Source organism: Notolepis coatsorum (genome assembly GCF_963971535.1).
Source record: "Notolepis coatsorum genome assembly, chromosome: 7".
NCBI lineage: Eukaryota > Metazoa > Chordata > Actinopteri > Aulopiformes > Paralepididae > Notolepis > Notolepis coatsorum.
In genome coordinates this window covers 131,408,502-131,425,956 of record NC_140171.1, presented here as the reverse complement: position 1 = coordinate 131,425,956, position 17,455 = coordinate 131,408,502, and positions in this window count along the sequence as shown.

Genomic DNA, 17,455 nt, shown 5'->3' with positions numbered 1-17,455 from the left:
CACACACACACACACACACACACACACACACACACACACACACACACACACACACACACACACACACACACACACACACACACACACACACACACACACACACACACACACACACACACACACACACACACACACACACACACACACACACACACACACTCTCACCACCAAAACATCCCGCTTAAAAAATAGTTTCTTCCCCACTGCCATACGGACACTGAACTCTCTATAACAATCCCCCTACCTCTGCTGTTACGGACATAAATTGTGATATTGTGGTTTTTGTATAATATCTATGTATTTAACTGCATGTAGTATGTATTGTAAGTGATGTTCTATATGTTGGAACAATGTTATATGCACTGAAAACAAATTCCACCAGCCTGGCTGTGTGGTCATTAAAGAATCTAATCTAATCTAATCTAATCTAATCTAATCTAATCTAATCTAATCTAATCTAATCTAATCGAATCTAATCTAATCTAATCTAATCTAATATAATATAATCTCATGCCCTTACAGCCTGCTCCAGTTTTTACCAAATAAAAACGGTAAGTAAATAGTGCTTGGAATATCCCACCTTCGCGTTCCATACAGTTTACTGCGTATTGAGCCAGATGGAAGTAGCACAGAGAGGTGAGATCTGCGTCTCTCCAGATGCCTCGTTACAGAACAAACTGAGCTTTTATGTAAGGAGGTCTTTGAGGTACAAAAGAGTTTGTTTGTTTTGATTTATATTTCACGTCACTCCAACTCCACATCAACAGGTCGGGTGTGATCTGTTTTGTAACAGTGCATCTGGAGCCAAACCCTCAAGGCACAAGACATTATGTGTCTTTCTGCTCCTCTTGTGCTGTTGCATCTGTCAGGGTTCAACCCACTAACAACAACAACAACAACAACAACAACAACAACAACAACAACAACAACAACAACAACAACAACAACAACAACAACAACAACAACAACAACAACAACAACAACAACAACAACAGTGGGTGGAGTCCTTGGAAAGCCTGTGCCTGGAGATGGAGAAGCAGCTATGTACAAACACAGACATGAGGTATAACAGACCACCTGGAGCAGCTACAGTATGTACAAACACAGACATGAGGTATAACAGACCACCTGGAGCAGCTATGTACAAACACAGGAGGTATAACAGACCACCTGGAGCAGCTACAGTATGTACAAACACAGACATGAGGTATAACAGACCACCTGGAGCAGCTACAGTATGTACAAACACAGACATGAGGTATAACAGACCACCTGGAGCAGCTACAGTATGTACAAACACAGACATGAGGTATAACAGGCCACCTGGAGCAGCTACAGTATGTACAAACACAGACATGAGGTATAACAGGCCACCTGGAGCAGCTACAGTATGTACAAACACAGACTGTAGTGACTTTTCAATTGCAAGGACAGAACTCACCCCAATCCTTAATAACCAGCTATGCAGTTTCGGATTTGTACATGTGCATATAGTCTACAAAACGAATTTATTACACACGTAATCCCTAGAATGATTGTATCATAAGCATCTTATATCATCATAAATCAAACCAAAACATAATTTTGAGGCATCAAAATAGTTTACAATTATTTTCTTTCTCTCTCTGTACAGCGTTGTTGGTACAATGTTTTCCTGTTCGGTGTGCTGGGGCCTTTTTACAGGGATCCTACCGTTAGCCTGTCCATTAGTCCATGGTGTGTACCATTAGCTTCACTAGCTTGTAGCTGCGGTGGCTTGTCCACTTGCCCACGGCGCGTACCGTTAGCTTCATTAGCTTGTAGCTGTGGTGGCTTGTCCACTTGCCCACGGTGCCTCGTTCTTCCGAAGCGGCATGGGGTTGACGGCCGGGGGGTCAGGTCTTCTGAAGTTAATCCAGGTTCATGCAGTAGTGGTATGTATCTGTTGTCTCTTTTTGTGTTAGTTGTGGTAGCGTTAGCATTAGCCGCGTTAGCTGCATTAGCCGTGTTAGCTGGTTGGCTTATTGACAAAGAGTCGCTGAGTTTATTTCTGGCTTGCTGTTTCAGGCATCGTCATTTTCCCAGGGATAGATTTATTTCAGAGGGCATCGTTACCGACAGTGTTACTTAGCTGGTGATGGTGGACTTTGTTGTCCTTCGCTGATAAATTAAGAATAGTATAAATTCACAGTTCTAGAGAAGTACCATAAGAACTGGAAGTTAATGTACTGAGTATTTAGAGTTGAAAGGGTTATAATTAATCATTAATTATAACGTTAAGGTAGTGTGATAAGGCAGAGCAACAGAAAAAAGCAGCCGACAGGGTGAAGCAGGAAGTAGCAAATATTTCTGCGCGTATCTGTTATTTAGTTAGGCCTATTGGACATTTTTGTCGACATAAGTAGATTTTTCGTCTTTGTGTATTTATGAAGTTAATATAAACCTGTGTTTAGAAAATGTTTGCGTTTGTTAAATAAATGCTTTTTGATTTTTTTAAGTGGCGAGTGAATTCTTTTGGTTGTTTGCTCATTTCTCACCACACATCAAGCATACAAGTAAGCCTGCAGTGAAAGTAAATTAATCTGTCCACAATTAATTAAACCCTCTATTTTCCTCTGAGACTTTATTTTTTTGGATGTATCCATGGTTAGTTTACTGGGGGGTCGGAAACTCAAGATTAGCCACCTGCAGACGGCAGGTAGAGGATGAAATATTTAAAAAATAAATATATATTTCAGTTCACAGTATCACATCGATCTCCAAAATAAGAGGTGTTCCTTTTTAAATGAAAATGAAAAGGAAAATTGCCGTTATTTATTTCAATATTATACTTATTTTTTCAAAGCTACAGGATGTCACTGCGGAGGGGCTGAAGAGCTGCATGCGGCTCCAGAGCCACGGGTTTCCAGCCCCTGCTTTAGGTGATCTGAGTTACTATTTAGCCAGTTCAAGTTAAAATATCCCACCACCAATAGTTCATAATCAGAAAAACAAGAAATGAGGTTTGCTAGAACAGGGGTTCCCAAAAAAGATTTTTTTTGTATGCAGTCAGGCCACTGAACTTAGAAGCAGGCCAGGCCAGTTTCTAGTTGCAGCAGCGCAATAGTTAGATAACCTAATAATAATAATAATAATAGATTGAATTTGTAATGCACTTTTTGTTCGCTGGGATCCCAAAGTGCTACACTACAGGGTTAAAACATAGTTAAAAAAATTAAATAGTTATTAGTAAAACAAATAAAATAAAATACAGAATAGAAATAAGATAAAAATAGAACATAGTTAATTAAAAACATAGTATAAACAGAACATTTTAAAACAACAGCACAAGAACATTTTAATAAAAAGCTAACAGTCAAAGGCCTTTTTGAACAGGTAGGTTTTTAGGTGGGGAACAACCAGGAGATCACTGCAACTCACACAAGTTGGAGAACTCTCTCTCTCTCTCTCTCTCTCTCTCTCTCTCTCTCTCTCTCTCTCTCTCTCTCTCTCTCTCTCTCTCTCTCTCTCTCTCTCTCTCTCTCTCTCTCTCTCTCTCTCTCTCTCTCTCTCTTGCTCTCAGACACACACAAAGGGAGCCGCATGTGATTGGTGGAGGCGGGACCCTTACAAAAAACTGTTGTTGCTAATCATTGACACATGCTAGCCTGTAATAATCCCCCCCAGAAAAATCTACTTTGCATTTGATATATTGCAAATATATGCCATCACACACACTGGCATTTAAAGGGTTAGAATTATAAAATGAATATGTGGTGTTATGATCAGGGCTGAAATTGAATAAAAGATTGTATTTTTTTCAATCTGACATTAAAAAAAATGAAAATGTATCTAAATCAGTGTTGTTGCTAATCATACATTATGCTAGCCTGTTTTTTAACAATAATTTGTGGTGCCATCACAAACACTGACATTTAAAGCCTACAAATCAAAAAATTCCTGCACCAGAATGCAGGAAATGAAGTCTTTGTAACAAAAAATGTCCTGGTGGGGAACCCCCAGACAGGGCCGTAGCCAGGGTTTAGAAATTAGGGAGGTCCATTTATTTTTTTTTGCCCAGACCGGCCCACTATAATCGGTCGGACACCACCCAGCCAGGGTTTAGAAATTAGGGAGGTCCATTTTTTTGTATACAAACTTTATTATCTAGAGATCAACTTAAGGTCAGTCACTCACAAAGTAATTTACAGGATGTGGGGGCACTTACTGGTGAGTGGCCTAAAGAGTGCACCAAAGCCCTGTGGTCTCTTATGCATTTATAATTTGGTGAATGGGCAAAATGCATACCAAAAATGAGTTATACAACCCAACCTATTCATTCAAAATGCATTATCTATAATAAAAAGTCACCTGTTATGTGACTGAAGTATTAACATATTTCTCCACTTGATTTGATTTGATTTGAAATCTTTATTTCGAACATGCAATGAATACAAACAAAGTCAAGTTAGACCGCGCTCTCAGTATCTAACACTGGGTGCTGAAATCCCAAACATTATGAAGAAAAAGGCGAAGGCCGGAGAGCGCGGTCTAACTTGACTAAGGTCTAAGGAGATCTTCCTCAAGTACAACACAGGATTCCCATGGCTAGTGCAGCTTGTGAACGACTCTTTAGTGTAGGAAAAGACGTTTTCCGACCAAAAAGAAACCGTCTTTCGGATGCAAACTTTGAAAAGCTTCTCTTGTGTCGTGTGAACAAACACCTCATGTAAGGTCAGGGTCCTTCTCTAAAGAAACTGCACACACCACTCTTCTATTTATAATAACGTCTTGCCAGCATATAATTGTGTTTAATTGTGTCTGGTTAATGGATTAACATCTTAATTGTGGATCGATCGATCTATCTATCTATCTATCTATCTATCTATCTATCTATCTATCTATCTATCTATCTATCTATCTATCTATCTATCTATCTATCTATCTATCTATCTATCTATCTATCTATCTATCTATCTATCTATCTATCTATCTATCTATCTATCTATCTATCTATCTATCTATCTATCTATCTATCTATCTATCTATCTATCTATCTATCTATCTATCTATCTATCTATCTATCTATCTATCTATCTGTCTGTCTGTCTGTCTGTCTGTCTGTCTGTCTGTCTGTCTGTCTGTCTGTCTGTCTGTCTGTCTGTCTGTCTGTCTGTCTGTCTGTCTGTCTGTCTGTCTGTCTGTCTGTCTGTCTGTCTGTCTGTCTGTCTGTCTGTCTGTCTGTCTGTCTGTCTGTCTGTCTGTCTGTCTGTCTGTCTGTCTGTCTGTCTGTCTGTCTATCTATCTATCTATCTATCTATCTATCTATCTATCTATCTATCTATCTATCTATCTATCTATCTATCTATCTATCTATCTATCTATCTATCTATCTATCTATCTATCTATCGATCGATCCACAATTAAGATGTTAATCCAGATAAGACAGAAATACATACATACATACATACTTACATACATACATACATACATACATACATACATACATACATACATACATACATACATACATACATACATACATACATACATACATACATACATACATACATACATACATACATACATACATACATACATACATACATACATACATACATACATACATACATACATACATACATACATAATAATAGCCTCTCATGTCCTATAAAGTTCATATTTGATGGGAACAGACAGAGGACAATTCAGAGGGAGGTACAGATAGATATACATAGAGAGAGCAAGATAGATAGACATATATATATATATATATATATATATATATATATATATATATATATATATATATATATATATATATATATATGGGAAGTTTACAGTATTTACTGAAGGAGCGTACAATTTTGAAAGTTTTATAGAAGTTCTGTTTTGTTCTGGCTAACCTGACGGTGCACAGATGCGTGAGCAAACTGCTCAGGGAGGATGGAGGCGATGTGAAAGTTCCAATGCCGATTACCCCATGCTGCTTATTTCCGTACTTAAGAATGTATAAATGTTACATAGGATTTCGTTAATGTCTATTTTGTAGACAAATGTTTCTTGCACTTTTTCTTTGGCCAGGTTATTGTCATTTTGCTACTGTGGTTTGAGTTGAAACAGTAGTTTATCCTGTGCTGAAAAGTCTCCATTCCAATAGAGAGAGTATATTTGTGTTTATTTTATTATTGTTTCACTGCCTTTTATTTATACATAATAATAGCCTCTCATGTCCTATAAAGTTCATATTTGATGGGAACAGACAGATGACAATTCAAAGGGAGGTACAGATAGATATACATAGAGAGAGCAAGATAGATAGACATATATATATATATATCTGGGAAGTTTACAGTATTTACTGAAGGAGCGTACAATTTTGAAAGTTTTATAGAAGTTCTGTTTTGTTCTGGCTAACCTGACGGTGCACAGATGCGTGAGCAAACTGCTCAGGGAGGATGGAGGCGATGTGAAAGTGCCAATGCCGATTACCCCATGCTGCTTATTTCCGTACTTAAGAATGTATAAATGTTACATAGGATTTCGTTAATGTCTATTTTGTAGACAAATGTTTCTTGCACTTTTTCTTTGGCCAGGTTATTGTCATTTTGCTACTGTGGTTTGAGTTGAAACAGTAGTTTATCTTGTGCTGAAAAGTCTCCATTCCAATAGAGAGAGTATATATTTGTGTTTATTTTATTATTGTTTCACTGCCTTTTATTTATACATAATAATAGCCTCTCATGTCCTATAAAGTTCATATTTGATGGGAACAGACAGAGGACAATTCAGAGGGAGGTACAGATAGATATACATAGAGAGAGCAAGATAGATAGACATATATATATATATATATATATATCTGGGAAGTTTACAGTATTTACTGAAGGAGCGTACAATTTTGAAAGTTTTATAGAAGTTCTGTTTTGTTCTGGCTAACCTGACGGTGCACAGATGCGTGAGCAAACTGCTCAGGGAGGATGGAGGCGATGTGAAAGTGCCAATGCCGATTACCCCATGCTGCTTATTTCCGTACTTAAGAATGTATAAATGTTACATAGGATTTCGTTAATGTCTATTTTGTAGAAAAATGTTTCTTGCACTTTTTCTTTGGCCAGGTTATTGTCATTTTGCTACTGTGGTTTGAGTTGAAACAGTAGTTTATCCTGTGCTGAAAAGTCTCCATTCCAATAGAGAGAGTATATATTTGTGTTTATTTTATTATTGTTTCACTGCCTTTTATTTATTACGTTTCCACAGTTCTTTCCTCATGTTAAAAGGATGACACAAAAAGCCAGACAGAGGGCTTGTTTCAGTTTTATAATAAACAATCAAACTGAGCTATTTTTTTGCCTGCCCATTTGTTTGGTGTAAACTTGATCACAAAGTACAAAAAAAAAAAAAAAAAAGTAGTGCCGATGTAGCTAGCTATTTTTGCCATGTTCTTGTAGTGTAGCTTGCTACATTTCTCTGGGGATAGCTTCCATTGTAGTTTAGCTATATTTAATCGAGAGTAACTTGTAGTGTAGCTTGCTACATTTTCCAAGTAGCTTGCCCATCACTGAGCATGACACAGTCATAGCCTGCTACATGAAGCATCAAACAGCCTCACATAGCTCATGTGCTAACCTGCTATCTGATTTTTACTAAGGAAAAAACATAGAACAGAGAGGGCCCCTTAAGAGCCCCGGTACCAGACTTACACATGTGCTTCTGTGGGCCAAACCTAACCCAGTTGTAGATCACAAGACACACACAACCCTTCATCATAACAAAAAATGGCAAGTACACTCTTACAGAGGAATGCCGTTTTTCATAACGAGAGAATACAGAATCCTCGATTATGTATTGGCCACAGGCCTTGCTAAGCACACATGATAAGTGACCAAACAATATTTTCTTTAGGAAAAAATTGTTTCTCAAGCGGAAAGCACAACCCCAGCAATTAAGCTGAGGGTTACATCGTATCCCCACAAACACAGTGACACAATATATTGTAACCAACATGTCTGAGAGGAGGGGGGGAAGCCCCAGGAAAACCGGGGGGACACCCCTCTTATCTTACCCTTGATACGACCAAGGCGAACAGGCACCTGTGTTAATGTGTGAACATACTGTTCATTGTCATCACAGGCTGAGAAAAAGATTCATTCCTCAATCACATGTCACTAAGCATAGCTTTACAGGTTTAATTAACCCTCTTAGTTGTGAGTTCACCCACGGTACAAGTACAACGTTACATGAAGACACATGTTCTCATCACAACCAAACCAGTTCATTTTTACACACGTAAAAAACAACGCCGATTCACTGCAGAGAGAAGCTATACCAGTGACAAGACAATTCACACACAACACGCGTCGTATCCTCAATGTATTGCAGCAACACATGTTTTGGAAACATCGTTATTACAAAACATTTAGAAGGGAAGAAAAGAAGAAGTGTTTAAAGTCCGGTCGGGACTCCTACCTTCACCCAGAACGCAGGCCGAAAGAACCGCAACACAGGTTAACGGGACACTGAGTTGAACCCAGCACCTCCTGCGCCGGTGACGAGGGTATGTCCGCAACGCCACCCAGCCGCCGTTCTCCATGTTGACGAAGTCCTCGCTGGCACTGGCAACAGGGTGTAGGGTCGACTAACATCCTCTGTCAAAGATGACGTCATAGTCAGAGTGTTTTAAGGCATGTTATAGTCACAGTATCGTATCAACAGTAGCATTAAGCTGACAGCCGTCCGACTGATAGCAACAAGCTAACGTTTACTAGCCTGGTAAACACAGCGAGCTAGCGCCGCAGCTAACAGCTGACTGGCTAACACAGTAGGCCACAACTAGCACGCTAGCTAAGCAGCTATCACCTGAACTGTACACAACGACATAACAAGCCACACTTCAGACAGGCCGCTGTCCAAGTCCCTCCCCATCCTTAAGAGGGAAAAGAAAAAGAATGTCAAACACAGTTTTCAACGGTGATCCAGACATACAGCGGGGCCAGCACAATTCCCATTTCGGGCTGCAGCCGACTTTGAGCATGGAACTCCCGATAAAGAAGATCCTATGCCCACATTTCCTCGTTAGGGTGTACTTTCACTTTTATGTGAAAGATGGGGCCTGCACGGGACAGAGAAGCATCCGCTCATCCAGAGAATCCTGGGTTCACCAGGCCCTGGTTGCGGCCCACTAGATTGACCATCATGGGCGTCAGACCAAGATCCTCCGACCGCCGTTTAAGCCGAGCAGAGGACCCCAGTGGAATTTTCTATTCAGTGCACGTGCACGAAGTGAAGTACAGTGCATATGATGCTGAGCGAAAGCCATAATGAAACAGAACAGTTTTGTAGTGTGGTAGTGAAAGGGTTAACCCTTTGGTAGTGTGGTTGTGAAAGGGTTAACCCTTTGTCGCATGGCAGTGAAAGGGTTAACCTTCTGTATTGTCGCAGTGAAAGGGTTAACCCTTTCGTAGTGTGGTAATGAAAGGGTTATTGTGTTGATCTGGGATATTAGAACAGAGACCCTGAAAGAAGTGAAACATGAACACAAAGGTCTCTAGGATCCTTTACATCATGTTGTCGGACACACAATAACAACCTGAGCCCATCAGTGCCAATAAAAACACTTTTAGTGGACATACTTTGACGTGCACAGATGCCCCCAGGGATTACGTTGCAGCCCATTTCGCGGGTGCCGGCTGAAGCGATCTCGCTCAATACTGGACCAATTCCAAAAATGTTTGTCCCTATTAGTCATCTACCCCAAATGATGGAAAAATCCATCATCCAGGTCTAAAAAATTGCGGAATTACGCTTTAACAGTGAACCAATTCCACGGGCTCACTCAGCGTGGAGTGAAAGAAGGCGTCTACATGGAACTGGTTCAAAATATATTCATAAAACAGCCAGGAGGCTTCCACGGTGACCCACAAAACCATGGCATGTATTAAGGCTGCACGAGAAATGCAAAACAGGTTTTTCTCTTTTCTTGTTTTGTACACACATCATTTACATAATGTGTCATGTGTGTTTCTGTGTGGGACGTCATGGGTGCACACTGTCACTACAGTCAGTTCATTCTGCCTGCTCTCTGTCATTCTTCCATTTAGTCAGTATACGGGCTGTCACCTGGCTTGCAATAAAAGCCCAATCGAATCCGTAGCCCCCACCACAAATAATAATAACTGGGTATAGATTCTTATGGTAAAAAAAAGTCAGATTGGGGCTTAGAACATCCATTTTCTTTTGCATAGACCTTCAATAATATGACGGACAGTATCTTGAATGGTGGGCTTCGTAAATGTGTATTTAAATTGACAGTCAAACAAGGAATAATTTACTTTTAACTCTGCCGTCTTCTCTTGATCCTCCAATTACAAATGTTGCTTCTCTGTCCAAGGGAACTAAATCAAGTTGGTCTTTAATATCTCACTAAAGATTGAACTGAACTTTAGTGTTGACCTACTATGATCTTATTTTTCTGTTGTTTCACTGCAATCGGGCAAAATAAATACCTACCCATTTCAATTGAGAATAGGACTGTTTTTTTCTCTCTCTATGATCTTATTTTTCTGTTGTTTCACTGCAATCGGGCAAAATAAATACCTACCCATTTCAATTGAGAATAGGACTGTTTTTCTCTCTCTCTTGATCTAGGGAGATGTGGAGTTATCTTCTGCTATCTGCAAATGTCACACACTCACACTGGGGCACCGTGTAGTAAAGCATTACATCACGCGCAGGAGTGGGTTGTGAGAATTAGACCATGCCTAGGGGTGGTCGTTAGTTTCAAGTTCAAGTTTCAAGTTTCTTTAATAGTTGTCATACAGAAGTACAGAATACTTTCATACAAAATGCTTCTTACTGTTACGCTCCAGAGACTGTGCTAGACAAGATAGTATCAAATAACATAGTATAGCATGTAAATTAGAAGTAGAAAATGAGGTCACAGTGTTCAGTATAGACATATGTACAATGTTCGATGCAGAATAGACGTAACTGAGTTACCATATAATATACAATACTATGCAGTGTACTAATGTACAATGCTATATAGTGCAAAGCAGAAATGGGATGAGGTATAATTTAGGTACAATTTACAGTAAGGTGTACGAGTTGTAGTGCAATCCTAAATATAAAGTGTGGGGAGTGGGTGCTACAGTGTGTTTGTTTAAAGTGAGTGTGTGCTATAAAGTGTGTGGAGTGGGTGCTACAGTGTGTTTGTTTAAAGTGAGTGTGTGCGTGTGGATGTGTGTGCTATGTGCGTTTGATGGTTGTTGTTGTGTAGTGTTCATTGTTCGTTTAGCAGCCTGATGGCCTGGGGATAGAAGCTTCTTCTGAGTCTTTCTGTGCTCGCCTTGAGACTCCGGTATCGCTTGCCTGACCGCAGCAGTTCAAAGAGGCAGTTGTTCGGGTGACTGGAGTCTTTAATGATTCTCTTAGCCTTGCCCCTGCACCGCTTGTTGTAAATGTTCTGGAGGGTGGGGAGCCCCCCTCCAATTGTGCGTTCGGCTGAACGTGTCACTCTTTGTAGTCTGCTTCGGTCTTGTGCAGTGCTATTCCCAAACCAGGAGGTGATGTTGCCAGTCAGGATGCTCTCTATTGTACATGAGTAGAAGTTCTTAAGGATCTTCTGACTGACTTGGAACTTCCTTAGGCGCCTGAGGAAGTAGAGGCGTTGTCGTGCCTTCTTCACAACACTGTCAATGTGTGTGGTCCATGTCAAGTCCTCGGATATGTAGGCTCCGAGGTACTTAAAGCTGTTGACTCTCTCAACCGGTGCCCCGTCGATGCTGAGGGGGCTGTAGTCCTTGACCCCCGACCTCCTTAAGTCTACAATCATCTCCTTTGTTTTGCTGACGTTCAGGGAGAGGCTGTTTTCCTGGCACCATCCCGCCAGGACCTTGACCTCTTCCAGGTAGGCCATCTCGTTGTTGGCAGAGATCAGGCCCACCACCACTGTGTCGTCAGCAAATTTGATGATTGTGTTGCTACTCCGCTGAGCCACACAGTCGTGTGTGTACAGGGAGTAGAGGAGGGGACTCAGAACACAGCCCTGGGGGGCCCCTATGTTGAGGGTGATGGATGAGGAGGTGCAGTTGCCTGCTCTCACCACCTGGGGTCTGCCCGTCAGGAAGTCCAAGACCCACTGGCAGAGGTCATAGTTCAAGCCCAGGTCCCTGAGCTTGGCTATGAGTATGGAGGGGACTATGGTATTGAATGCCGAGCTGTAGTCGATGAATAGCATTCTCACATAGTTCCCCTTCCTCTTGTCCAGGTGTGATGCTGCTGTGTGCAGCACATGGGCTATGGCGTCCTCCGTGGACCTGTTGGGGCGGTATGCAAATTGCAGGGGGTCCATGTTGATGGGGAGGGAGGAGCAGATGTAGCCCTTTACTAGCTTCTCAAAGCACTTCATGGCTATGGAGGTGAGAGCTACAGGGCGGTAGTCGTTGAGGCAAGCAGGCTTGGATTTTTTGGGTACAGGGATAATAGTGGACTTCTTCAGGCAGGTGGGGATGACAGCCTGTTCTAAGGACAGGTTAAATATGTCAGTGAATACCGGGGCCAGTTGGTCGGCACAGACTTTTAGGACGCGGCCGGGGATGCCGTCCGGTCCTGCTGCCTTCCTGATATTCACTTTTTTAAAGGTCCGCCTCACCTCATGCTCTGTTACCCTGAACCCTGAGTCTCCATCAGCAGCAGACCCCCCCCCCCCCCCCATTGCCGTGGCTTGTGGGCTGGTGTTGTTATTACCAGCATCAAACCTCGCATAGAAGGTATTGAGGTCATTTGCTAAGGAGATGTCACTGTTCAGTTTGAGGGAGGTGCCTTTGTAGTCTGTCATCGTTTTGAGCCCCTGCCACATAGCTCTGGAGTCAGCCTGTTCAAACTGGAGTTCAATTTTATCCCTGTAGCGCCGTTTGGCCTCTGTCACTGTCCTCCTTATGTTGTATCGCGCCACCTTGTGGTCATTCATGTTGCCTGCCACTAGGCCGTCGTTGTATGCTTTGGTGCGCGCTTTCAGAGCTTCACGGACGGATTTGTCTACCCAGGGTTTTTGATTTGGGTAAACTCTAATTGTGGTAGTGGGGATTGTTTCTTCCACCAAAGTACGAACATAGTCCAACACTGTCTCCGTGTAGACATTAATGTTATCTGTGTCGCGGAACACGCTCCAGTCTGTGCACTCAAACGCAGCCTGGAGCGTCTCCTCTGACGTCAAATCCCATTTCTGCACCTCTCGCGAGACTACAGGAGTGCTCTTGATTCTCTGTTTGTACTTTGGTGAAAGGAAAATGGCTGCGTGATCAGACTTACCAAAGCCACTAGCAGAATGAGCCTTGTAGCCACCCTTGAATTGCGTGTAACAGTGATCTAGGATGTTACCGCCTCTGGTGTTACAAGTCACCTAGGCATGGTCTAATTCTCACAATCCACGACTGCACGTGGTGTAATGGCTTTTATACAACTGGCGCATTCATCCAACCGTATTGCTATACAATAAACACACATTAATTGAAGATTTATTGAAAAAAAACATCAGCAGAAAAAGTAGTTCACAAAAAAAAAGAGAAGTTGCCTCCATGTGGAAGCAGCTCGGAAGTGCATCCAACAAACTAAGACATCCAACTGTCTCTCAACTAAGACATCCAACAAACTAAGACATCCAACTGTCTTTCAACTAGACATCCAACAAACTAAGACATCCAACTGTCTCTCAACTAAGACATCCAACAAACTAAGACATCCAACTGTCTTTCAACTAGACATCCAACAAACTAACACATCCAACTTTTCTTTTGTTTTGAACCTACTTTCTATAGAACTTCATTCTTAGATGCTTCTATAGAAAGTAGGTAAAACAAATTAAAACAAGTTTTCTTTGCCCTATATAGGGGGGGGGGTTCTTTACCCTATTAGTGTTTTTTTTACCTACTTTCTATAGAAGCAGCTGGGAGGTGCGCTGTTTTAAGTGAGCGTGGGTTATTGCATTGATTGATTGATCGATTGCTAATTTTATTACTGTCCGCCTTGTTTCCAACTGGTTAAATTTAGGCCCTCTTTCGAAGTTGGTTAAGGTTAAAGTTTGGAATCAGGGCTGGTGGTCTATCGCCCTGCTCTAAAGACAAACTCTAACCTTAACCAACTTCGAAAGAGAGTGACTTCGAAAGAGTGCCTAAACTTAACCAGTTGGAAACAAGGCGGACAGTAATAAAATTTGCGATTGATTGATTGATTGCTAATTTTATTACTGTCTGCCTTGTTTCCAACTGGTTAAGTTTAGGCACTCTTTCGAAGTTACTCTCTTTCGAAGTTGGTTAAGGTTAGAGTTTGGAATCAGGGCTGGTGGTTTATCGCCCTGCTCTAAAGACAAACTCTAACCTTAACCAAATTCGAAAGAGAGCGACTTCGAAAGAGTGCCTAAACTTAACCAGTTGGAAACAAGGCGGACAGTAATAAAATTTGCAATTAATCAATCAATCAATCAATTTGCGCAATTTTTATTTTGTTCCACAATGACTCATGACCCATCAATTACATCATCCAACATTGTTTAAGAAACTAACACATTCGCCGTGACAGAATAGTTTTTCATTTAGTCTTTATGACCCTATCACCATATCCTTTAGTAATATTTACTGTCCGGCGTGTCCGCCATCTTGCTTTCACTTCTAAAAACTCGCATGGTGGAGTGGCGTGATTTTTTCCCGTACCCTTTGTTTGCAAAGACGCTCTCTGATTGGCTAGCCGCGTACAGCGAAGACCCTCTCTGATTGGTTTAGTGCCGAAGGGTCTCTTCCGCATATTCAACAACAATTGATATGTTGTTCCCTAACCCTAACCTTAACCCTAACCCTAACCCTAACCCTATAACCTTAACCTTAACCCTAACCTTAACCTTAACCTTAACCTTAACACTAACCCTAACCCTAACTCTAAGCATAACCCACTTCGAAAGAGGGACAAAGCATAACCACTTTGAAGCAGAGAATATATATGTACAAGGCGGAAGAGACCCTTCGGCGCTAAACCAATCAGAGAGGGTCTTCGCTGTATGCGGCTAGCCAATCAGAGAGCGTCTTCGCAAACATAGGCTACGGAAAGATATCTTGCGGCGGAGTGATAGTAATGCGGTTGTGGGCGGGTCCTGGGACCAAGAGCGTGGGGTTAGTACAAATACCCACGTGTAACTTGACTGTTTCAGCCAATCAGAATCGAGAAATTTGCATGCCGTTGTATAACTGTCACTCACACACTGCAGATATGGAGTGGGTGGGACCCTGTGCCCTAGGACAGCACTGTGTGTGTGTGTGTGTGCGTGTGTGTGTGTGTGTGTGTGTGTGTGTGTGTGTGTGTGTGTGTGTGTGTGTGTGTGTGTGTGTGTGTGTGTGTGTGTGTGTGTGTAGGTGTGTGTGTGTGTGTGTGTGTGTGTGTGTGTGTGTGTGTGTGTGTGTGTGTGTGTGTGTGTGTGTGTGCGTGCGTGCGCGCGCGCGCATGCGTGGGTGCATGTGTGTTTGTGTGTGTGTGTGTGTGTGCTTGTCCGTGCTTGTGTTTCTGTGCACCAAACCACACGGGGAGTGAGACACTTGTAATGAAAATGCAAATCGTCCCTCTCATCTCGACCTGTGCTGTCACTCAGCACAACAATACCGCCATGCATAGCCTTTCAACCTCTCTCAAAATGACACACTATCACCCCCCTCCCCCCCCCCCCCCAAAGACTGGGACAAATCACTCCAGCAAGCCATTTCCCTCATTCATTATAGATAAATCAATGTCCCTTATTGTTATGTCCTCTCCTCGTGTCCATTCTCTACTCCCTCATCGATTTCCTTCATCCCTCCATTATCTGTTCGTTTGTCCACACCCCCCTGCACCCCCCACCCAAACCTCCCCTGCCCCTCCCTAGCCGCCCCAATCTGGACAGGCATTTTTGTAATTGGAATAAAAAGCCACCTGAATGAAAAACGATCAAACGACAGGTAGTCGGAGGCGAACGGGATGGCTAACGATTTGTAATTAACTCCAGGGTCTGTTTTCAATTACCGTTCAGAGGTAATGGATTGTTTTTCTTTTGTTTGTTTGTTTTTGCACCTGACTCTCTAGACTCTTAATGAGCCCGCCTTCGTTAGAGCAGAGCCTGGAGATGAAGTGCGGCTTCTCCTCGTCTCGTCCCTTTCCTTTCACTCCGTTCTATCTGTTCTCCGGGTGTGTGCAAATGCTGACGTCTGTGTGTGTAACAGAGAGGCGGTTGACCTCCTCTGCTTGAAAACACGCCCGTCTGTCATACTGGCTACAAGATTTGTACGTTCAAAACTGGAAGGAGACTCACCCCCTCAAGAGGTGACTATTGTATATTCCTTTTTTGTTGTCAAACTGTCACTTACAACATGAGAGTGGCCCCTGTGCTGTAAGTAAGCAATGTCAAGTGTGATGAGGGATTCACCAGGCCATAGCGCCCCACAGCAGAAAGCTGGGAGAAACAGGCAGCATGGCAATCAGCACCCACAGTTGGTGAATCACCCACACCAGGAACTTGTCAGCAGCCACACGAACGTAGGCTTCTGACAGCACATGGGGAGGTTAGTCTGACTCACATGTCCTTTTTGCCCTAGATGGAGAAGACAGAGAAGACAGAGAAGACTGACGGCTGCCCACAGCGTGACGACCACTGGGACAACATGCCTGGACCGGCTGCCCCCCCACTTTCCCTCACGTTATACCTTGGGGTTCACCACAGGCCAGGCAACCCCCTCTAACACTCTTCTCTCTCCCTATGGACAATAAACATGGTGTTTTGACCCATAAATAGTGTTGTGTTGCCCCAAACGGCGTTTCCCCAACGCCACACAAACCACCGCTAGGCTTCTTCTGCTCAAAGGCCTTTGCACATACTGTACGGCTTTTCACGGATAGCAGGCGACAAAAAAAGGAAGGAAAGAGGAAAAGATTATGGAACAACAGTGTAAACCTTGCAGCAGAACAGCATGTTTCTCGACTGAATAGACTAGATATGTTTCTATACTGTCTATTTAGCAACACGCAGCATATACTGGTAGCTTGAGCTCTAACTACATTTACATTTATATTTAGTCATTTTGCTGATGCTTTTATCCAAAGCGACTTACAAGTTCTGTACGACAAGTCATCAGGAAGGGCACAACTCTATCAGCTGAGTAACAATGTTCATAAAAGTGTTGAGTGCTACAGTGTAGGTTAGTTTATTAGGACAAGTGCATGACAGTAAGGTTAGTTAGGGTTAGACCTTTTTTTTTTTAGATAATGGTTGAAGAAGTGCGTCTTTAGTCGATGGCGAAATATTGGACGGGTTTCAGCTGTCCTAACGGGGGTGGGTAGTTCATTCCACCATTGTGGGGCAAAGACTAAGAAAAGGCAGGTTCTCCTTGATGACCCTCCCGGAGCTCAGATAGGAGTGGCTCTGAGACGGCCAGAAGATGCAGAGTGTAGGGGTCTTGAGGGTGTGTAGTTAGAGACCATTGAC